This window comes from Podarcis gaigeae, assembly GCF_964106915.1.
Source record: "Podarcis gaigeae genome assembly, chromosome: 8".
Lineage (NCBI taxonomy): Eukaryota > Metazoa > Chordata > Lepidosauria > Squamata > Lacertidae > Podarcis > Podarcis gaigeae.
Window position 1 is genome coordinate 13,936,543 of NC_139684.1, and position 25,144 is coordinate 13,961,686.

The 25,144-nt window shown below is 47.0% G+C and overlaps 1 protein-coding gene across 1 annotated transcript in view; it reads right to left on the minus strand.

Moving 5' to 3' along the window:
• IGSF21 (immunoglobin superfamily member 21) overlaps positions 1–25,144 on the minus strand; it is a 225,794-nt gene that overhangs the window by 122,112 nt on the left and 78,538 nt on the right. The gene's annotated exons all lie outside the window — the stretch shown is intronic.

Consider the following 25,144-nt stretch of genomic DNA (forward strand, 5'->3'; position numbering starts at 1 on the left):
AGGTGTAAAGATGAAACCTGGGGCTGGATTGCACCTGAACCTAAGAACATGAAAAGTCTGTGCTGGATCAGGCCAGAGGCCAATCTGGACCAGCTTCCTGTTCTCACAGTGGCTAACTATTTGCTCCAAAGGGAAGCCCATAAGCAGTAACCGAGCGCAAGAACACTCTCCCTTCCTGCCACTTCCAGCAACTGGTGCACAGAAGCATCACTGGCCCCAACCATGGAAGCAGAGCATAGCCATCATGGCTAGTAGCCATCAATAGCCTTCATGCATTTGTCTTTTAAAGGCATCCAGCCACCTGGGCTGAGAAGGAGGCTTACAAAAGCTCTGCCATCCCAACACACTTGGCAGGATCCCACAACTTCCTGCCTCCCCCAAATGTCGAAAAGAAGACAAAGAGCGTGGGCAAGAGGACGAGGAGAAGGGTGACCTTGAGCGCAGCTGCACCAAGGAGAAAGGAGGCTGTGTCACTGGCATGGTCCCCACACACCCCTTGCCGGGGCTGGGGAGCCATCCCTGCCAAAAGGAGGGAGACGCCAGGGGTCTGAGGAGGGAGAGAGGCAGAGCAGAAGGTTGGCTGACGGGGTATGGATTTCAAGCTGGTTCCGTCCTTGGCACCGGCTGATGAACCATCACATGCTTCTCCCATTGTCAGAAAAAGAAGAGAGGGATTTCCTAAAGCTAATGCAATTCTAGGCTGCATCAACAGACGTCTCGCAATCCAGGGAATAAAGAATACTGCTCTATTCTGCCCACATGGGATGCGGGTGGCGCTGTGGGTTAAACCACAGAGCCTAGGACTTGCCGATCAGAAGGTCGATGGTTCGAATCCCCGTGACGGGGTGAGCTCCCGTTGCTCGGTCCCTGCTCCTGCCAACCTAGCAGTTCGAAAGCACCTCAAAGTGCAAGTAGATAAATAGGTACCGCTCTGGCGGGAAGGTAAATGGCATTTCTGTGCGCTGCTCTGGTTCGCCAGAAGCGGCTTAGTCATGCTGGCCACATGACCCGGAAGCTGTACGCCGGCTCCCTCGGCCAATAAAGTGAGATGAGCGCTGCAACCCCAGAGTCGGCCACGACTGGACCTAATGGTCAGGGGTCCCTTTACCTTTACCTTAATTAAAGTGCTGGACTAAGATCTGAGTGAGACTAGAGTTCAGGAAGCTCACCAGACTGGTTGACCTTGTGCCAGCCACTGCCTCTCAGTGTAACCAACAGGATTGTTATGAGGATTTCCATGGGCACCTGGTTGGCCACTGTGAAAGCAGGAAGTTATACTAGATGGCCCTTTGGCCTGACTCAACCAGTTCTTCTTATGCTCATCATGAATGGAACAAATGGGGAAATAAAGTCCTATGCTGTTAACCCCAAAGAGCCTTGGGAAATATTTGTAGGCCACATGGCTCACACTTCAACATAGAGAGCCAGTGTGGTGTAGTGGTTAAGAGCTGTAGTCTCATAATCTGGGGAACCGGGTTCGCGTCTCCGCTCCTCCACTCGCAGCTGCTGGGTGACCTTGGGCCAGTCACACTTCTGTGAAGTCTCTCAGCCCCACTCACCTCACAGAGTGTTTGTTGAGGGGGAGGAAGCGAAAGGAGAATGTTGGCCGCTTTGAGACTCGTTCGGGTAGTGATAAAGCGGGATATCAAATCCTAACTCTTCTTCTTCTTCTTCAACTGCTACCACGGTAGTGAGGAAATCTGATGGAGATAATGTACCGTATTTTTTCCTCTATAAGACTCACTTTTTCCCTCCTAAAAAGTAAGGGGAAATGTGCGTGCGTCTTATGGAGCGAATGCAGGATGCACAGCTATCCCAGAAGCCAGAACAGCAAGAGGGATTGCTGCTTTCACTGCGCAGCGATCCCTCTTGCTGTTCTGGCTTCTGAGATTCAGAATATTTTTTTCCCTTGTTTTCTTCCTCCAAAAACTAGGTGTGTCTTGTGGTCTGGTGCGTCTTATAGAGCGAAAAATACGGTAATCATGGAGTTGGAAGGGAAGCAAAGGGTCTTCTAGTCCAACCCTCGGCAATGCAGGAATCACAGGTAAGTATATAAGCAAAACACATGATTTTGTGGTATCCCAGGCACCCCACTTCCCCAGAGCAATCTGTAAGTCCACAACAAGATTGACCATCGACAGGTCACCCACCCTGTCAAATCCCCCCACCCATCGCCTTGGAAGTTCAGAAATCACTGTGGTGCCTACTGAGCCGAACAGTGCAGCCAAGGCTTCTCCCACTCCCTCATGCTGACGGATGATGTATCCATCCCTTGTAAACAGGTAAGGAATCGCCGTTGTCAGACTCGCACGCAAATCCCCCCTGCCATATTTGTTGCCTGTCAGACTCTGGCTGCCGCGGAGGTGGCATGTGATACGTTACCGCCCACACCAAAGGTAAGAGAGGACCCATCCATCAGTTCCACAAATGTGCCCTGATAAAAAGAACATCTGAGTCATGGAGGGCTGCAGGGGAAAAGTCTCAACAGCCTGATCCTGATTTCAGCCTGACATACCTATATATATATATATATAGAGAGAGAGAGAGAGAGGGAGTCATAAAAAGGTAAAGGTAAAGGGACTCCTGACCATTAGGTCCAGTCGTGGCTGACTCTGGGGTTGTGGCGTTCATCTCGCTTTATTGGCCGAGGGAGCCAGCGTACAGCTTCCAGGTCATGTGGCCAGCATGACTAAGCCACTACTGGTGAACCAGAGCAGTGCACGGAAACGCCGTTCACCTTCCCGCCGGAGTGGTACCTATTTATCTACTTGCACTTTGATGTGCTTTCAAATTGCTAGGTTGGCAGGTGCTGGGACTGAGCAACGGGCGCTTACCCTTTCGCAGGGATTCGAACCGCCGACCTTCTGATTGGCAAGCCCTAGGCTCTGTGGTTTAACCCACAGCGCCACCCGGATACTTCCTTTAAAAAAGAAGACCAACTTTCCTCATTCCAAGATCACTTTCCACAATCCCCAGCTTCCCTCTGCAGTGGCCTGTGGTGTTAGCAGCAGGGAAACTCGAAAACCCAAGTATCTCTGGGGGTTCAGGCTTGAGAGAGTTGATGGAAGCAACTGGCATGCCAGGGGAATGCTCCCCCTGTTTCCCCATAGGCTGAGCATCGAAAAGCATCCCTCCCATTCCATAGAAGCAGAAACTGCGAGATGAAGAGCAGCTCATCTCACCACGGTGCTATCATGGAGATGCAGCGGCAGACGTTGTCGACGCCATCTCCCTTGTGCGAAAGGTGAGAGAGTTGTTAGATGGGCCTGTGCAGGAAGAACTGATAGACCGCCCCCCCCCCCGCCCGCAACTCTCCCGGGAATAAGGAGAGATTTCTGCAAGCCTCAGAATGCCAGTGAGACCATGATAATGGAATCTCTCGCTTCCCAGACTACAAAGGATTTTTTTAAAAAAATATATAAAGAAATAAGACCATTTTCTAAAAGAAAAAGAATATGGCTCTTCTCATTGGACCAAGAAAGAAAAGAGGATAGACTGGATAGATTGCTAGATAAGATGGGGAGATAGACAGGAAGGATAGACAGACTGGTGGATTTCATAAAATTTATAAACCACTTGATAGTAAAGAAAAAAAGTGATTTACAAAAAGATGATAGATGATAGATTAGATAGATAGATAGATAGATAGATAGATAGATAGATAGATATAGATAGATAGATAGATGATATAGATAGATAGATAGATAGATAGATAGATAGATGATAGATAGAAGAAAGAAAGAAAGAAAGAAAGAAAGAAAGAAAGAAAGAAAGAAAGAAAGAAAGAAAGAAAGAGTGGGATGTAATCCACTGGAGCAGTCAAGTACAACATTCCTTGTTTTGCTAGTGGACATGCAAGGGAATGTTTAGTCCAGCCAGTCAAAACTTCCTGTTCCTTCTGGCGTGGAGCATCCTTCCTTGCATGTGACTAGTGGGTGGGACTGACCTTTCCAGACCTGGTAAAAGGCCAAGTCATGCTGCTACCTTCCCTCTTTTTGACCTTCCTGTTCGTCCTGTTTGGAAGGAAGGAAGGTGACAGATGAAAGAAAGAAAGAAAGAAAGAAAGAAAGGTGATAGGTATAAGAAAGAATGAGAGAAAGGAAGGAAGGAAGGAAGGAAGGAAGGAAGGAAGGAAGGAAGGAAGGAAGGAAGGGCTGGCACTTTGTTTGGCTGCTACAGTATGGACACAAGAACCTAAGAAATGTCTCTTGATTAAGCCAATCGTGGCCCATCTAGTCCATCCTCTTGTTCTCACAGGGGCCAACCAGACTTCCCAAAGCAGGAGCTGAGCACAAACGCCACCTTCCCTCCTGCAGTTTCCAGCAATTGTTACCCAGAAGCATTGCTGCTCCTGAGCATGGGCAGAGCATCCTTAATAAATAAATGAATTAGGTTCTGTTTGTTCTACATTACTTATATACCACTTAATCATACACATTTCAGAGTGGTTTACACAGAACACAGGCAAGCCATAGGATGGCAGGAGACGGGCCTGAGCTCAGTGGTAGATCATCTGCTTTGCAAGCAGAAGGTCCTGAATTCAGTCCCCAGCAGCACCTCCAGGCAGGGCTGGAGAAGATCCTCTGCCTGGAATCCTGGAGAGCTACTCAGACAACGCAAGGCTGGATGGACCCTTGGTCTGATTCTGAATAAGGCAGCATTGCAGGGAAGGGAGGGTTGTAGAAGATGGTGGGGTTTATTGCAGAAGCCAATCTTGAAACAACAGCGTAATAGACCTGAGATGCATCCTGGCTGTTCCTTTCTGCTGTGGTTTCCATCCATTGAAATGGCTGCCTCTCTCTCTCCAAAATATCCCTGAGTCACAAGCTTTCATTGTTCTTTTTATCGCTCCCCAGAACCACACCAAGGGAGACGTCATGCAGCCAGCAACAACGGCTCCGCTTATTCCCTCTCTTCATCTCTGGCTTCGCCTGATAAGACCAGCTGAGAAGAAAAGGACATCGCTAGCAGGGAACAGAATGTATTTTTTTTTTTTTAGAGAAAAGAAAGCAACCACCTTTCTGGGGTGGGGTCTCCATAGCAACCTCCAGCTACCACCATCTCTGAGCTCAGCGGAACCAGTTCTGCTCACCCCATCTTGAAAAGCACTGAAGATGGTAGAGAAATATCAGTGCCATCGGTATGTGTGAGGTGTGTACAGTTATGGTAGCCACGGAGCATGCTCAGATGAGTTTGACGCTGGGTGACAAATTGAGTAATGGGCATCAGGTGAAGATCCCTGCCACCTCTGCGGTCTGTACAACTCATTTTGTTGTTTAGTCATATAGTCGTGTCCGACTCTTCATGACTCCATGGACCAGAGCACGCCAGGCACTCCTGTCTTCCACTGCCTCCCACAGTTTGGTCAAACTCATGCTGGTAGCTTTGACAACACTGTCCAACCATCTCATCCTCTGTCGTCCCCTTCTCCTTGTGCCCTCCAGCTTTCCCAACATCAGGGTCTTTTCCAGGGAGTCTTCTCTTCTCATGAGGTGGCCAAAGTATTGGAGCCTCAGCTTCAGGATCTGTCCTTCCAGTGAGCACTCAGGGCTGAATTCCTTCAGAATGGATAGGTTTGATCTTCTTGCAGTCCATGGGACTCTCAAGAGTCTCCTCCAGCACCATAATTCAAAAGCATCAATTCTTCGGCAATGGCAACCTTCTTTATGGTCCAGCTACAACTCATAGAATTGTAGTATTGTAGAGTTCAAAGGGATTCTCAGATTCATCTAGGCCAGGGTTTCCCAAATTTAGCCCTCCAGCTGTTTTTGGACTACAACTCCCATCATCCCTAGCTAGCAGGACCAATGGTCAGGGATGATGGGATTTGTAGTCCAAAAAACAGATGGAGCCCCAAGTTTGGGAAACTCTGATCTAGACCAACCCCCTGCAATGCAGGAACGTGCAGTTGTCCCATTTGGGGATCGAACTTGTGACCTTGGTGTTATCAGTACCATGCTTCAGCCAACTGAGTTATCCAGCAATCAAGTAGGGAAAACAGTTTTACAGCATGTCAACCCCCTAATGAGTTAAAGGTAGAGGGACCCCTGACCATTAGGTCCAGTCGTAGCCGACTCTGGGGTTACAGTGCTCATCTTACTTTATTGGCTGAGGGAGCCGGCGTACAGCTTCCGGGTCATGTGGCCAGCATGACTAAGCTGCTTCTGGCGAACCAGAGCAGTGCATGGAAACACCGTTTACCTTCCCACCGGAGTGGTACCTATTTATCTACTTGCACTTTGACGTGCTTTCGAACTGCTAGGTTGGCAGGAGCAGGGACCGAGCAATGGGAGCTCACCCCATCACGGGGATTCGAACCGCCGACCTTCTGGTCGGCAAGTCCTAGGCTCTGTGGTTTAACCCACAGTGCCACCCGCGTCCCTAATGAGTTACATAGCCTTAGAAAGATAGGAAGCTGCCGCATACTAAGGAGGACCAATGGACCATCTAGCTCAGTGCTTTCCACACGGACTGGTGTCAGCTATCTTGAAACAAAACAGGTCTCTGTCACTGAGCTATGGTCCCCTTCTTCAAAGCAAGCTTCTGGTCCTCATAGTTTTGAAGGACTGGTTTCAGCAGGAGCACAGGAAGCTTCATTGATGGTAATATCATCCACATTGACTGGTAGTATCTCTCTGGGATATCAGGCTGGGTCGTCTCCCAGCCCTACCTAGAGATGTTACCATTGGGGATTGAACCAGGGACCTTCTGCGTGCAAAGCAGGTGCCCTAACAATTGGCCTACCACCCTTCTCCTGAGTTCTACAAAATCACAAGATACCAGCCTGAGAGCATCCGGGAGAACCATGTGTTCATCATCCCTAAAGCCAGTGTGGTATAGTGGTTAAGAGCAGTAGATTTGTAATCTGGTGAACCAGGTTCGTATCTCCACTCCTCCACATGCAGCTGCTGGGTGACCTTGGGCTAGTCACACTTCTCTGAAATCTCTCAGCCCCACTCACCTCACAGAGTGTTTGTTGTGGGGGAGGAAGGGAGAGGAGATTGTTAGCCGCTTTGAGACTCCTTCGGGTAGTGATAAAGTGGGATATCAAATCCAAACTCTGCCTCCTCCTCCTCCTCCTCCTCCTCCTCCTCCTCCTCTTCTTCTTCTTCTTCACTGGACCATCACTTGCCTTTGTTGCCCCCAGTTACCTCCATCACAGCTCTACCTTCTTCTAAAGCAGGGATAGGTAACACTGTGTGGTGTCTCCAGATACTGCTGAACTAATATTCCCATCATTATCCCTGATACCATTGGCCATGCTGGCGCTGGAGCTGCTGGGATCCCAGGCCAAACAATATCTGGAGGGCCCCAGATGCTCCCCATCCCTGACTGAGAAAAATTGGGTCCTCTCCTCCCCTCAGAGGTGAAAAGAAGCGAAAGTGTCACCAGGCATGCAGCTATTCCACACACCTGTTCCTCTCCTCTCACCAACAAGTCCTGTCAGAATCATTTACAGATCGTATAAATATAATTTCCACAGTCTCGGCATCTCCAAAACATTTCAGCAGGCAGGACCGCTCAGCTTTGAAGAGGAGGAGATGGAAACTTGTATCTTCGGTGTGTCTTTCTGTGTGCTTTTTTCATGCACCCTTTCCCCTAGTATATGAATTTCTGTACACACATCTTGGCAGAAGAACCTCATTGCAAAATCTGAAGCAGTGCAAGCTTTGAAAGTGGGCTGTGTTTCAGATTGTTTCAGAAATTGAACAGGTTCGCCCTGAAATGTGAACTAAATTGAAATTTCTCCGCCATCCCCTAACATTTTAGAACTCTAATAAATCAGCAAGCAAAGCGTGGGCCAGAGGCAATCCCCCTGCTCCCACAAACAGAGCGGTGCAATTCAGGATTGGCTAGAATCATTCATGCTTATGAGAATCTAAGAAGAGACTGCTGGATCAGGCCTTTGGGGTCCCATGTAGTTCAGCATCGTGTTCTCAAAGTGGCCAACCAGATGCCCCCAAAGAGGAACAAGCAAAATTCAAACACAAAACCACCCTTCCTGCAGTTTCCAGAAACTGGCATTCAGAAGCATTGATAATAATAATAATAATTAATATTTATACCCCACCCATCTGCCAGGGTTTCCCCAGCCACTCTGGGCAGCTCCCAACAGAATAATAATAATTTAAAAAGTGGTAGAATATCAAACATTATAAACTTCCCTAAACAGTGCTGCCTTCAGATGTCTTCTAAAAGTCAGAGAGTTGTTTTTTTCCTTGACATGTGATGGGAGGGCATTCCACAGGGCGGGTGCCACTACCAAGAAGGCCCTCTGCCTGGTTTCCCGTAACCTCACCTCACAGGGAGGGAACCACCAGAAGGCCCTCAAAGCTGGACCTCTGTGTCCAGGCTGAATGATGGGGGTGGAGACACTCCTTCAGGTATACTGGGCCAAGGCCATTTAGGGCTTTCAAGGTCAGCACCAACACTTTGAATTGTGCCCGGAAACATACTGGGAGCCAATGTAGGCCTTTCAGGACTGGTGTTATATGGTCTCGGCGGCCACTCCCAGTCACCAGTCTAGCTGCCACATTCTGGATTAGTTGTAGTTTCTGGGCTGGGTCACCTTCAAAGGTAGCCCCACATAGAGCTCATTGCAGTAGTCCAACTGGAAGATAACTAGAGCATGGGTAGGCAAACTAAGGCCTGGGGGCCAGATCTGGGCCAATCACCTTCTCAATCCGGCCCTTGGACGGTCCGGGAATCAGTGTGTTTTTACATGAGTAGAATGTGTGCTTTTATTTAAAATGCATCTCTGGGATATTTGTGGGGCATGGGAATTCGTTCATTTCCCCCCCCCTCCAAAATATAGTCCGGCCCCCCACAAGGTCTGAAGGACAGTGGGTCAGCCCCCTGCTGAAAACGTTTGCTGAACCCTGAACTAGAGCATGTACCACTCTGGCAAGACAGATACCTCCAACTGTAGAAGCAGAGTGTGACCATTGTGGCCACTGTGGCTACCAGCCATTGATAGCCTTCTCCTCCATGAATTTGTATAACCCTCTTTTAAAGCCATCCAGGTTGGTGGCCATCACTGCTTCATGTGGCAGAGAGTTCCACAGTTTAACTATGCACTACATAGCTAAGGAGGACTTTCTTCGGTCTGTCCTGAGCCTTCCAATCTTCACTGGATGTCCATGAGTCCCAAGCTTTCCTCCATCCGTTTTCTTTGTGCCACTCATAATTTGATAAACTTCTATCATTTTGCCTCTCACAACTAAAATGCCCCAAACACTACACTACACCCCCCCTTGATCATTTTGGGTTATCCACTTCAAGTTCCCTCTTGAAAATCTCTTTCCATTAAAAAATAAAAATAAAAAAGCAATGATAAAAATAACTAATCCCGCCTCTTTCTCCTCTTGCCCAGCCCATCGCCACTCAGCCTGGAGAGAGCAATTTGTACCCCCCCCCCAATTCATCCACCTCATCTTATCACAGCGATACCGCAATGCTCCGCCAAACGGGAAGAAGGATTATGCAAATTGAAAATCAGCTTTTCGGGGAAAGTGGGCTAATCCAATATTACTAAGCAGGCCTGCAGTGGACTGGAAAACGGACCGAGGGGGATGTGTAGGTAGGGCCGACCTTTTTTTATATTTTTATTTTTGGATTGGAGGGGGTGGGAACTGTATACATGTTTTGAAAAACTCCTGAAAGCCAGTTACTTGAGAGACAACCATGTCCTCTATTTACCCCAGTAGCTTGGAAGGAAGGAGAAATCTGGTTTTGTTCCCGTTTTAATGAGAAACTGCTCTGTCCTTTCTTCTTCTCCCCATATGCGAACCCAAGCACGGTTTGAAATTTGCACTTTTAAATTGTATTGCTCTTATATCCCACTCCCCCCCCCCAAGGAACTCAAAGGGGTGGCTTACACAGTCCTTCCCCCCTCCACATTTAATCCCAACATGAACCCTGTGAAGTAGGTTAGACTGAGAGGCAGGGGCTGTTCCAGGGTTGCTGAATTCCAATCCTCTGCATCTCTGACCACTGCAGCTTTGCAGGTGCACAGAATAAACCTCTGCTTTTAGATGTTAATTCAGGGTTGTGCAACTTCTGACCCTCCAGATGTTGCTGGACTACAACTCCCATCATCCCTGGCCATTGGTCGCACTTGCAGGGGCTGATGGGAGTTGTAGTTCATCAACATCTGGGGGGCCATACCTGCTCTATAGCCTCTCTGTTATCTCTTGCTGAGCATCTCCATATGAGGATGCCATGACTGACCCTCAGGGAAAGGTTGTTTTTCCCCCCTCAGTAAGATCTGCAGCAAAACTCTGCATTTTCCTTTTAGCTCATCTATGAACAACGGGAGTGTCAGGAGCTTTCTCTCTCTTCCATCTCTGAAGAGGCTTCACGCTGCCGGTTCCAGGAGACCCCAACAGGGACAAAAACAGCCCCCGGTTCTTCCTCTGCTGGCACTGGGTCTGTGGCCCCGATCCCTGGGCCCATAACCGTTGTCAGGAGTTCAGCCTACACTCAGAGTCCTACTCAACTGGCATGTTCCCTCCCTCCTGGTCAATAATTCGGGAGCTTCAGAAGCTTTCTTCAGCCCAAACATCACAGCGGCCAATGCCAACTGACTCCGGCACACTTAGGGATCCGCAGAGTTTGCTCATCTCACGTAACAAACCTCAGCAACTCAGCATTTTGGCTAATCTACTTTATTTACATATAAATACACATGGAACACTGCAACATGGCTCCCTCTCTCTCTAGCATCAGACAGCAAAGAGAAAAAGAACAAAGGACAATAGTCCCACTTCACGGAACACAGTAACACAAACATCCTGTCTCCGTCACTTCCCACTCTGTGGAGTCAAAACATACACCGTCATGTGATAGAAAACAATCCCATGACTGCAATCATGGAGCAGGAATTCTAGCAGGGAAAACTTGCTGGATGAGGCCAAAGGTCTCTTTCAAGCAGCCTAAAGGTAAAGGTAAAGGGACCCCTGACCATTAGGTCCAGTCGTGGCTGACTCTGGGGTTGTGGTGCTCATCTCGCTTTATTGGCCGAGGGACCCGAAGTACAGCTGCCGGGTCATGTGGCCAGCATGACTAAGCTGCTTCTAGTGAACCAGAGCAGCGCACGGAAAGGCCGTTTACCTTCCCGCCGGAGCGGTACCTATTTATCTACTTGCACTTTGATGTGCTTTCAAATTCCTAGGTTGGCAGGAGCAGGGGCCGAGCAACGGGAGCTCACCCCGTCACAGGGTTTCGAACCATCAACCTTCTGATCAGCAAGCCCTAGGCTCTGTGGTTTAACCCACAGCCCCACCCACGTCCCCTTCAAGCAGCCTACTGTTCTCCAATAACAAACCAGAAGCCCCGGTGGGAAGCTCTGAAACAGGACATGAGCCCAACTGCGCTGTCCTCGGTTGTGATTCCTAGAAACTGACATTCATTGTAACTATCATGGCTAGCAGCCTTCAGCATCCCTCTCCTCCAATCCTCTTTGGAAGCCATCCAGGTTGGTGGCCATCCCCGGTCCTGTGGCAGTGAGTTCCATAGGCTTTGCAGTGCCTGAAGAAGCCCTTTCTTTTTATCTGCCCCGAATCTGCCAACATTCAGCTTTCACTGGATGACCCTGAGTTCTGGCAATGTGAGAGAGGGAATAACAACATGCCTACAACCTTTGGGTTTTTGCCAACACTTCCATTACCAATTTCTGTGTGTTTGTGTGCTGTTGTATTCAACATTATTCATACACAGACTAGATTCGGAGAAATGAATAGATTTTACTGACCACCATTAATTGAAATGAGGGAAGCATGCACCCAGTCTGAGGAAGACTGGATACACCCCATTGTTCAAAGCTGCATTTCAATTATTTCAAACCCTTTCCGGTGCTTGTCGATTTCATCAGCATTTCTTACAAATATTTTGTGTATTGCTTTATGTGAACTGCTCAGAGGTCAGCCTGCTAAGTGCCAGGTAAAGCCTTGCATAGCCAAATAAATACTTAAATAACAACCTGCAGGGTTTGGCATTTTATTTTATTTTTTCAGAAGATCTGCTTGATTGTGAGTCCCTGGTTTCCTCCTCCCCCTTTTCATGCAATCCGAAGAGAATTTTAATTAATTAACCAGCCCGATTAATCTATTAAGCATTGCAGCCCTAATTATCATCATCATTAGCATTCCTAGTCATAGTTCCACGCAGGGTCAGGTTTTTTGATTTGAATTTTTTAAAAAACTTTTAATGGGCAACTATTTCCTGTGCTACACACTCCCGTCGGCAAGACCGACTCCTAATCTTTTTGTAACGCGCCTGATTCTGCTTCCACGGATGGCTGCCTTTACAATCCAGCTTGCACGCCAGAGATGTACGGCAAATCAAGAGAGAAGACGGCAGGGAGGGAGAGGGGAGATTGAGAGAGAGAGAGATTTCTCTGTGCACAAAAGAAAACGACACACACATCCTGGTGTACGTTAAGCAGGCTGGCTCCAAATTGAGTTTTAGGGAAAGGGTCTGGAATCAGAGAAACAGCGTGACCTTAAGGGATTGGGGAAGCCATTAAGAGATTCTATCAGTCTGTCTGTCTGTCTATCTATATATCTATATCTATATTTTATCTATATCTATATCTATATCTATATCTATATCTATATCTTTATCATCTATATCTATCTATCTATCTATCTATCTATCTATCTATCTATCTATCATCATCTATCTATCATCTATCTATATCTATATCTATCTATCTATCTATCTATCTATCTATCTATCTATCTATATCTATCTATCTATATCTATCTATCTATATCTATCTATCTATAATCTATCTATCTATCTATCTATCTATCTATCTATCATCTATCTATCTATCTATCTATCTATCTATCTATCATCTATCCATCCATCTATTGCCCTTCATCTGGAAATACCTGCCCTTCTTTAAAGTGCAATATTGTTTAATCAGCCAAAGTTCTGGTTGAAGAAAAACATTTTCTCCTGGCACCTGAAGATACAGTAGTACCTTGGGTTACAGACGCTTCAGGTTACAGACTCTGCTAGCCCAGAGGTGTACCTCAGGTTAAGAACTTTGCTTCAGGATGATAACAGAAATCATGTGGTGGTGGTGTAGCGGCAGCGGGAGGCCTCATTAGCTAAAATGGTACCTCAGGTTAAGAACAGTTTCAGGTTAAGAACGGACCTCCAGAATGAATTAAGTTATCATGTGCTCAGATCTTGCTTTGTAGCATCTGGTTGGCCAATGTGAGAGCAAGATGTTGGTTTCGATGAGCCTTTGGCCTGATTCAACCAGCTCTTCCCAGGTTCTTAAGATGAACCCTCTAAGCATATCTATGGCAATGAAAGCACGTTTGGCTGAAGAGGAGGTAAAGGTAAAGGTACCCCCTGACCGTTAGGTCCAGTCGTGGACGACTCTGGGGTTGCGCGCTCATCTCGCTTTATTGGCCGAGGGAGCTGACATTTGTCTGCAGACAGCTTCCGGGTCATGTGACCAGCATGACAAAGCCACTTCTGGTGAACCAGAGCAGCACACGGAAATGCCATCTACCTTCCCGCCAGAACGGTACCTATTTATCTACTTGCACTTGACGTCCTTTTGAACTACTAGGTGGGCAGGAGCAGGGACTGAGCAACGGGAACTCACCCCATCACGGGGATTCGAACTGGTATAGACCACAGCGCCACCCGCGACCCAAAGAGGAGGTACAAATGCCATAAATAAACCCCAAGGCGTGGGTGGCGCTGTGGGTTAAACCACAGAGCATAGTGCTTGCCGATCAGAAGGTCGGCGGTTCGAATCCCCACGATGGGGTGAGCTCCCGTTGCTCAGTCCCAGCTCCTGCCAACCTAGCAGTTTGAAAGCACGTCAAAGTGCAAGTAGATAAATAGATACCACTCCGGTGGGAAGGTAAACAGCATTTCCGTGCGCTGCTCTGGTTCACCAGAAGCGGCTTAGTCATGCTGGCCACATGACCCGGAAGCTGTACGCCGGCTCCCTCGGCCAGTAAAGCGAGATGAGCGCCACAACCCCAGAGTCGGTCACGACTGGACCTAATGGTCAGGGGTCCCTTTACCTTTACCTCCCATCCCAGTGCTGGTCATCTTCGACAGCTCCATGAAGTCAATACCCACAAATGGTTTTTGAGTGCCTTCATCACGAAACAGGGATTTCCAAAGGCTACGCACTGTAGATCTCATGTAACTATTTTATGGCTTTGGAGCAAGCTCTCGGCTTCAGGTTCAAAGAAAGTCTGCTAACTTTTTTTCAAACGGGATGTGCTAACGAATAGACCCAGGATGAAAAGAGACCCCTGTGGTGTTCTGTTCCGGAGGACTGCAAAAAAATTCGGGGTGCCAGGGAGTTAGATGCTGTTATCGGAAGATAACGAAGACATGGAGAAAGTGCTAATGAGCATAATTGGGATGATCAATGAGTCTTATGGGATTGGGGGGAAGGGGGATGAGCTGTGAGTTTTACCAGAAGTAGAGTGGATAATTAGGCCTGCACTCATTTGTCATAAAAATGCAACATAGGGAAATCGAGACACGGAGATGATACTACAATGGTATAGAAGAACTTGGAAGGACGGGGGAATTTTTTTCTTTCAATTTCTTTCCATTTGGAAACTTCTGATTGTCTCCGATTGTTAGCCCTACTCAAAGTAGGTATAAGAGAATAAGAACAGGCCAACAGCCCACCCAGTCCAGGATCTGCTTCGCACAGTGGCTGAACTCTTGCCTGTGGGAAACCCGCAAATAGGGCCTGAGCATAAGAGCCTTCTCCCCTTCTGCATACCTGCCAACATTTCCCTGTTGAAAATATTGACATTAGGAGTTTTAAATCTGATGGAAAACCTAGGATAGAATAAATAACATTAAAGCCAAAACATGCTATAATATGGCAGTGCATAATGGATGAGAAATAGAAGTAAGGAGTAGACGGGAAGTCAGCTATACAGGAAAAAGTCGTTTTATGTTAAATGTCTTGTGACCACTAGGGACGCAGGTAGCACTGTGGTCTAAACCATAGAGCCTAGGACTTGCCAATCAGAAGGTCGGCGGTTCGAATCCCCGTGACGGGATGAGCTCCCATTGCTCGGTCCCTGCTCCTGCCAACCTAGCAGTTCGAAAGCACGTCAAAGTGCAAGTAGATAAATAGGTACCGCTCTGGCGGAAAGGTAAACAGCATTTCTCTGTGCTGCTCTGGTTCGCCAGAAGCAGCTTAGTCATGCTGGCCACATGACCTGGAAGCTGGACGCTGGATCCCTCGGCCAATAAAGCGAGATGAGCGCCGCAACCCCAGAGTCGGTCATAACTGGACCTAACGGTCAGGGGTCCCTTTACCTTTACTATTGTGAGCACCATTCAATGTATTGGTGGTGTTGGTGTTGCTGCTGCTGATGTTTTTGTTTCTTAGTTGTTAGGAGGTGATGGATATTTGTTAATCTTCATATTTTTTTTTGTATGTGGTGTATTAAAATGAAATAAAAATATTAGAAAAAGGGGGGGGGGAATATGGACATCCATCATCATCATATTCATACCCCACTCAGTGACTGGGTTGCCCGAGCCGCTCTGAGTGGCTTCCGACATATATAAAAACACAATAAAACATTATACACTTTTTTAAAAAAAACTTCCCTTCAGGTGTCTTCTAAAGGTTGTATAGTTACTTATCTCCTTTGCTTTGGGGGGGGGGGTCACATAACTCAATACCCTCCCACATTTATCCCATGAAAATAAGGACATCATATAGATGGCTTTAGCCCACTATACCTGAAGGAGTGCCTCCACCCCCATCGTTCAGCCTGGACACTGAGGTCCAGCTCCGAGGGCCTTCTGATAGTTCCCTCCCTGCAAGAAGTGAGGTTACAGGGAACCAGGCAGAGGGCCTTCTCGGTAGTGGCGCCCACTCTGTGGAACGCCCTGCCATCAGATGTCAAGGAAATATCTGACTATCTGACACCTGAAGGCAGCCCTGTTTAGGGAAGCTTTTAATGTTTGATGTTTTGTCGCCTATTATTATTATTATTATTATTATTATTATTATGTTGGGAGCCGCCCAGAGTGGCTGGGGAAACCCAGCCAGATGGGCGGGGTATAAATAATAAATTATGATTATAATATCATTATTACTGAAAAGCAGAGCATTTCGGGATAAAATCAGAAACCCGGACGGCATCTGTAAATCCAGGACTGTCCTGGAAAACAGGGTCTGCTTCTGCCATTTCCAGCAACTGAGATTCAAAAGCATAAAACCTCCACCATGGAGGCAAGGTATAGCCTGTTATTCTAAAGCAGCAATGCTGCAGCAAGCAAAGGCTCTAGCAGCTCAGTCTGCTGCTTGTGGCTGGAAAGCCAAACAGGAAGTATGTGACTGTTGCCATGAAAACGAAGGGGCAGTCCATTCTCCTTATTGAGCACAGGATGTGAGCTCAGGATGTGTCATATGACCTGTACAGGATGTACATGGGTGGAGTTTGGAGTTTCTCTCTGTTTGTTGAAGAGAGCAGACATCTTTTACTGTATGACTGCTAAAGACAGGAATAAAAGCATGTAGTTACATTTCTGTCTGTGTCTGATTCCCCTCCCTGGGGATATGCAGGGAGCAGGGAGGAGGAGAAGCAGTTGGTGTGTTTTTCTCACAGCCTGAGGAAAATCGCCGGAACGGACCTCGTATGTTTTTCCTGCCGGGAGTCGCCGGAGGGAGGTCAAAGGATTTCAGCCGGTGCCTGTATAGATAGGCACATACCTCTGACCGGGCTAGAATTATAACAGTGGTATCAGAGCTGATGGTTTCAACGATCCATGGAAGTCTGCAGAAAGAGTGGCAGACCTGCTGTATTCATTGCTCCATGGAGGCCTGAGGTGAGAAAGCTGTTTCTCTACAGCCAGAAGCTGACCAGAAGAAGCTGAAAGCCAAGCAACGGAGCCCAGGTATGAGATTTTCGGGCTTGGAAGTGTGAATGCAGGTTGATTCATTCTCTGCTTCAAGGGAGCAAGGTTTGGGAAAAACAGCTCCGAGAGAGAAGAGCTCTGCATTCCAAACATTCTTGTGGTTAATCCTGTCCAAGGAAAGGAATGCTGTTGCTTAGCAACGAAGGCCAGTTTCACGAGAGGGCTGGAAGTCAGGCTTTGCCTCGGAGAGGCAAAAACAAGGTTTTGTTTTGACTTAGGCCCAAACAAACGAACTGTTGGAAAGGGACTTTCCAAAGCGGCCAGTGTTATAGCTGCCAGGTGCACAGAGTGTAAACAAGCCAGCTTTTGGATTTTAGAGGCTTGTGTTTGAGAGTCAATGCAAGGACTCAAAATGGATGCTAAGAAGGGGGGAGGCCTGCCTTCTCCACCCTTCCTGACCAGTGACAATTATGCATCTTGGTCTATTAAGATGAAGGCCTTGCTGCAGAATCAGAGACTGTTTGGGGTGATTGAGAACCCCATCCCTGCAGCACCAACACGTGCTTGGGAGTCACAGGATGTGAAGGCCAGAACAGCTATAATTCTGTGCATGTCAGACTCTCAGATTATTCATATACAAGATTTACAGCACGCGAAAGATGTTTGGGACACGCTGAGAAGGACACATCAGAGAGATGCAGGTTCTTCAGCGTTGCTGTATTTTGAGAAGCTGACCAACCTGAGGCTTGCGCCTGATGGAGATGTTCAAGCGCACCTGATGGAAATGAAGTTTCTGCGTCAACAGATGGTGGAACGCAATTTCCGTCTGCAGGAGGAAGTGTTTTGCTTCATGGTGATAAACAGCCTGAATCGGACTTACAAAACAGTTGCCAGTCAGCTGGGGTCTCTCCCAGCAGCTGATCTAACGTCGGACAGGGTCTTTGCCGTCGTTCTGAATGAACATGACAGACTTGCCGCCCTGGAAGTCAAGGACAGGGGGAGACAAGAACGGAGTTCTGACACCCCCACTGCTGTTGCTACTGGAGAAAATGCTGTAGCGTTAAACGTTGTCCGATGCTACAATTGTGGACAGACTGGGCATCTTCAGCGGTACTGTAAGAAGCCACGTCAGCAGAAAGGAGCCAAGGGAAGCTCCACAAAGTCTGAGGCGTCAGACAAAGGTCACACCAAGCCAAAGGCAAAGACTGCAAAGGCTTTGATGTCGCTAAAAGCCACACCAGAAGCAGGGAATTTCTTTGTCCTAGACACTGGGTGTACGCAGCATATGTGTCGACACAGAGGACTATTTTCGACGTTTAAGAAGCAAAGCTTCGCGGTACAACAGGCCAACGGTCAAGAGCTGGAAGCCACCGGAATTGGGACTGTGTATCTTGAAAGTCTGAACTTGACTATAAACAATGTATATTTGGTTCCAGAGTTGAAGTACAATCTGCTCAGCGTTTCGCAGATTGCCAAGAAGGGACTAAAACTGTCCTATGATGCTGAGAAATGCGAGATCTACAAAGATGGAGAGTTGTATCTTTCTGTCAAAGAGAAAGATGGACTGTATTTGTTGACTTTTGATCAAAGTGATTACATGGAATGTAATTCTTGTGATTCTAACATGATTTCTTTTGCAGGTGTAGCCAAGGAGAACACCAAGAAGGTGACCTCGAGGGTCAACAGGGCATTTCAGCGGGTGTATGCTGATGTGATTGGTCCTTTAGCACCATCTAGAGGCAATGCAAAGTATTACCTAATATGTGTTGATTCTTTTACAGGTTTTGTCTGGATTTATCTTTTGGAGAGACCGCAAGAAGCCTTAGAAAGGTTTAAAGAGTTTTGTGACAAGGTTAAAAATATGCATGATGCTGACATAAATTGTCTTTGCACAGATGAGAAGCCAATTTTTCTTTTACAGGATTTCCAGAGGTTCCTGAAGAAGAAAGGGATAAGACACAAAATTGCTAGTTCCGAAGAAGCTTGGAACAGATGTGTCTGTGTTAGGGTGAACAAAGAATTGCAAAAGGGAATGCATGCACAATTGCTTAGTTCACATCTGCCACATGAGTACTGGGCTGAGTCGCTGATGTCATTTTGTTATACGTGGTTGAGAAAGTTTTCAAAAGACTTGGGAAGTTCTCCTTTTGAGAAACTGTTCCATAGAAAACCTTCTGTTGCCCATTTCAAGGTGTTTGGGTCTCATGTGAGGACAGAAGCTCCAGGTGGAGTAAAGAATGCCAGAGGCATTTTTGTGGGTTATGAAAAGGGTCTCTACAGAGTAATTTTGTCTGAATCTGGAAAGGTGATTCTCACAAAATTTCTAGAGAGTGCTCCTGAACAGGAGAGAGTGATTGTTCACACATTTCCCACAGGTGATGATGATGATTCTGATTCTGATGATGATGTTGATTTTATTGAGTTCAGTAGTACTGATGATGACAGCGATAGCTCAGACAGCTCAGTTGTCACAGTCATTGAGAGGAAATCTCACATAATGACTAGACCCTCAGAAGAGGAGGATGAACCACTGTTTACAATTGGTACTGGTTCTCCAAAGAGTCCAAAGGTTGAACCAGAAAGCAAAGAAGAGCAGCACCTCTTACGTAGGTCTGAGAGAGCAACGAAGGGTGTACCACCCAAGAGGTATTCACAAGAGTTTGCTAACTTAGCTGTTGCTGTTGTAAACGACCAAGGTCAAATTGAAGCTGTGTCTGAGTCAGAGACAAAGGCACAACAGAGAGTTGTTAACCAAGGTAATGCAGAAGCACTCATTCCTTGGAAGTCACACAACCAGAGAGGTACATTGGTAAAACCAGTGGCGGGTAGTTCCAAGGGTGGAACTGAAACAACAGGGGAATGTTATAAGTATAACAACTGTTTGTTTTCTTCTCTGGATGACGCTTTGCTCGCAGCACGCATTGATACTTTAGGGGGAGTATGTTATTCTAAAGCAGCAATGCTGCAGCAAGCAAAGGCTCTAGCAGCTCAGTCTGCTGCTTGTGGCTGGAAAGCCAAACAGGAAGTATGTGACTGTTGCCATGAAAACGAAGGGGCAGTCCATTATCCTTATTGAGCACAGGATGTGAGCTCAGGATGTGTCATATGACCTGTACAGGATGTACATGGGTGGAGTTTGGAGTTTCTCTCTGTTTGTTGAAGAGAGCAGACATCTTTTACTGTATGACTGCTAAAGACAGGAATAAAAGCATGTAGTTACATTTCTGTCTGTGTCTGATTCCCCTCCCTGGGGATATGCAGGGAGCAGGGAGGAGGAGAAGCAGTTGGTGTGTTTTTCTCACAGCCTGAGGAAAATCGCCGGAACGGACCTCGTATGTTTTTCCTGCCGGGAGTCGCCGGAGGGAGGTCAAAGGATTTCAGCCGGTGCCTGTATAGATAGGCACATACCTCTGACCGGGCTAGAATTATAACATAGCCATCACGGCTGGTAGTCACCAATAGCCCTCTCCTCCGTGGATTTGTCCAATCACCATTTAGCACCCTCTAGGTTAATCCCCTCGCTCTGAGTTTGCTTCACTCGCCTCACCGTAAAACTGCCATGTGGATGATTCTCGCTGATCTCCGCCAAGAGGCTGGTGGGTGGACACCTGTAGGTTGCTGTTTTATGTGCTGAACTTTGGAAGAGCTGGAGGAGAATTATGATTCTGTGGTCTCCGAGTTGGCTGCACAAGGTGACTCGGGGGAAATCAGCCGCTGCTGCCATGACCGCCCACCCCCTACGTCCTGCATACAGCCCCTCTCCACGGCCTTCAACCTCTTGACAGCAGCGACAAGCCAAACTGCACCATCTCACCACCCAGGCCCTTCACTTCCCATCAGAGCTGATTCGCTCCTCGTCCGGGTCAGACAAGGCCAACAGAGAATTGCCGTGCGTTAGCTCGGGGAATCTTAAACGTTGCTGTGTATTAAAAGTGCTCGGCGGGGGATTTATCTCTCCCCCTCGAACTCAACACCCACATCATATGATTGTTTATCTTAAATCCCCTCGGGTGTCTGACATTGAAATCGGCTTGGCTTGGGGGAGAGAACCGGAGCAAAAGGGGATGCTGTCACCAACGAGCTAGTGACTCTGGATTTATTTATTTTTATCATGCATGATAATGAATTGAATCCCCAATTCATGGTTACTGCTTAAAAGGCAGATTGGGGCCCGTTGGCTAGATCTAGGAGGGTGTCACAAAAAAGAGGCAGGGGAAATCAATTTGGGGTGTCAAGCAAGTTACACACACACACACACACACACACACACATGTATCATCAAAGAAAGCCACTCAATTTTCAAGATTTGAAATGCTGGCCCTACCCATCAATTGGGGGGGATAATTTGCTGCACCCCAACTCCCCTCCCAAGGAGATTCAGTTGGTTAGGTCCAGGGGAGGAGTTGCTGTGGTCAGGTGGCTCATTTGAGCCAATTGGCATGGGGAGCATGGCTATTTAAGCCTGCTCCTCCCCCAAACTCTTCACTCCGACCCTTCCAGCGCCCTTCCAATATGCCCTTCCAAGTTCCTTCCAATATTTCCCACCTCCCCTAGCATCGAGAGAGACCCTGCATTAAAAATGATTTACTTGCAAACTCTTCAAAGGTCAGATTCGTGTGCTTTCACATACAGCAGTTGGAAAACACAGGGAGTAAGACATAGGTTAGTTCCAAAGTGGGGAACTTCCTAAATTTATTGTATAGGTGCACAAGGATGGATTGCAGAAAGCCATATGGTCTGTGCTTGGAGCAACTAGACCTCTTTACATGCCAGAATTCACATTGTAGCCTGAGGGAAACAATAGGCTTGATTTCCTTCCTCCCAAGGTGAGGGGGATGACCTAGCTAAGCCTGGCAGGACAGCTTACTCTATGGCATTAACCCCTTTGTGCATTAACCAGACAAGCATTTTAGTTATATGAGGCTGGTCACCCTACGCCTCCTGTCCCTCCATATGCAGTAAGGGCTCTGCTTGTCACCTGCTCTGGGAGCTTAAGAGGAATTTTTTGGGGTGAGCCTATAATTTATGGAACTCTTCTTTATTGCATCCTTAATACTGCAGGGAGGTATATTTTTGCTGGAATGGTATTGTTTGATTGGCGTAGGCCCATTTTTATGTTGTCTCAATTCTATTATACACTAATTACTTTTTAACTACACACAGGTCTCGTTTTCCGAACACAATGCATTCCCTAGAAACTGATCATTATGTGAGCGTTCACATAACAAGTTGGAGATTTCCAGTGATTCCTATGGGGAAATTTCAAATATGTTCCTACAGAATTTTGACCTATGAAAAAAGAGGAAGAAAAACCCAGGAAAACCCAGAGAAACCCTCTGAAACCTTACTAAAATACAGATCGCTAAAGTTCCTCAGCCAACCAGCAAAAGGCAAACAAAGAAGTAAAAAATTCTGAATCTGCAGTGTGTATAGCAAAGTTGGCAGTACTAATTCCTCGTCTTTTGATCAGTGAATTTTCGCATTGTGAGTGTTAGGGAAACATGACCTATCTTTTATATGCTTTTAGCCTTCTGAACTTTATCTGTGCTTTATTTTATGTAAGCTACCTTGACTACCTGTCTGGGGAAAAGGTGGGATAACAACAACGAAAGCAACAACATTGCACAGGCTTAGATTAGATGACCCTTGTGATCTCTTCCAGATCTACTGTTCCATGATTCCATTTTAACCAACCAGTATTTATCCATACTTACATCTTTAGATTTTGTATGCTGCATGCCATCTTCCTGTACGTCTATGAAAGTATAGTCGATACATATTTCAATAAGCAAACTTTTTCCTTTAATGAAAAACAAGTTGGGGAGATGATATCAGAAAACACGGCCACTTGCATTCGAGTCGCTGCTCTTGCCCTTGAAAATCCACACACACAAACCTCCCCCAATATAGTGACCTCATTTTTATGCACACTTCCAAGTCTGATGCAGATACAAATCCAGATTGCGGAAGAGCAGAGGTCTCTCTCTCTCTCTCTCTCTCTCCCCTCCCTTCCTTTTAAAATAGAAGAACTACCAGGCGCAAACCAAGCCAAGATATCTGATGATTTTCTCCCGTCTTCCGCAGGCAGGTTGGCCCAGAATGAGTGGAGAGAGCAGCAGCCGGAGAAAGGGGAAGACAATCAGCTTCTTGGGCAGGGTTAAACTCCTGTCATTTCCCCCCACCTCCCGAAAAGACTTAATGGGTTTCTAGATAAATGGACCTACGGCTCCAGCAGCTGCCCAGGTGACCTGAAACTAAATGGTGTTTGACACAGACTGCTAATGCACAAGCTCCTACTCTCTTTCCTTTTCTTTCTGTGCGTTGGGTCAGTTCCAGCACCCCCCCTTCCGCCGCTGATCGTTCCATCTCTCCGCTGCGTACCTAAATATGTCAAATTTGGGACCACCCCGCAAACATTCAGGTTGCTGGAGGTCTTTAATAATAATAATAATAATAATAGAATCATAGAACTGTAGAGTTGGAAGGGACCCTGAGGATCATCTACGCAGGGATCATCGATCTACAGGGATCGAACCTGCAACCTTTGTGTTATCAGCACCATGGTCTAACCAACTGAGCTATCCAGGCTCAAATAAATAAAAATAATTTATTTGTACCCTGCCCATCTGGCTGGGTTTCCCCAGCCACTCTGGGAGTCTCCCAACAGAACAATAAAAACACAATAAAACATCAAATATTAAAAACGTCCTAAACAGGGCTGCCTTCTTCTAAAAGTCAGATACAGTGGTACCTCGGGTTAAGTACTTAAGTCGTTCCGGAGGTCCGTTCTTAACCTGAAACTGTTCTTAATCTGAAGCACCACTTTAGCTAATGGGGCCTCCTGCTGCTGCCGTGCCGCAGGAGCACGATTTCTGTTCTCATCCTGAAGCAAGGTTCTTAACCTGAAACACTATTTCTGGGTTAGCGGAGTCTGTAACCTGAAGTGTATGTAACCTGAAGCATATGTAACCCGAGGTACCACTGTAGTTGTTTATTTCCTTGACATCTGATGGGAGGGCGTTCCACAGGGCGGGCACCACCACCGAGTAGGCCCTCTGCCTGGTTCCCTATAACCTCACTTCTTGCAGTGAGGGAACCGCCAGAAGGCCCTTGGTGCTGGACCTCAGTGTCCGGGCTGAACGATGGGGGTGGAGATGCTCCTTCAGGTATACTGGGCCGAGGCCGTTTAGGACTTTAAAGGTCAGCACCAACACTTTGAATTGTGCTCGGAAACGTACTTGGAGCTAACATATGGTCTCGGCGGCAACTCCCAGTCACCAGTCCTTCAAGCTGGAAGATGCACTGCAGTCTTAAAAACCTTCTAAAGATCCTAGGCATGTTTCTTTGATAACAATGTCCCACTAACTCAGTTTTATTCAGGAGCGAATCCCTTTAAATTAACAGGCCTCCGTTAGCCAGGCCCATTAACTTCAACAACTCCAGGTACAATTAAATGTTGAATATACACAACGCCCTGTGATTGGAAGGGATCCCAAGGGTTTTAATTATTATTAAAATTTGTATGCCATCCTATATCTGCAGATCTCAGGGGTGTTCAAAGCATAAAAACACACTAAAAAACACACAGAACACACAATTAAAATATGTATGGCAGCACCTCCACTTGGGTACTCCCTGCCTATTGATAACAAGCAGGCGTCTTCGCCATATTCTGAAAGTTTTGAATTATTTGTTGTCCATTTTTATTGAGAATTTTATTGTTTTGTCCTTTGTGTAAACTGCTTTGAGTTTGTTCGTTCGCCTGTTTTACAATCAAATTTTACGAAACAAGGAAACAAATGAAAGGTGAAGCTCTCCAGGTGTGATCTTGGGGGCCGGTAACCCACTCTCAGCCTAACCTACTTCACAGGGTTGCTGGGAGGGCAAAATGGGAAGGAGGGAGAAAGCCACTTCTGACGTAGGAGGAGGTGGGGTTGTGGGCTTCACCTTCCCACCATGCACGCGGGGGCTGGCTCTCAGCCTCCGCGCGATTGGGGGAATCCCGATTGCATCATCCCCTGGCCTGAGGGGGGCGTGGCCTGCTCCATTTAATGCAGGGGTGGCCTGGGATCTCCCTCTTTGCTGCTTCCAGCTGCTCTAGTTTCCCGCTCTTTAAGGTTTTTTCCGTCTTTGACCTTGCTATGGACCTCGGTTGGTCGCCATTAAGGGGTCTGGTAGGAATTTTTCCACTTGGCAAATTGGCACCAGCCACTTGGTTTTTTGCCTACCTCGTAGCAAATCGTCACAACTTCCTTGATATTGG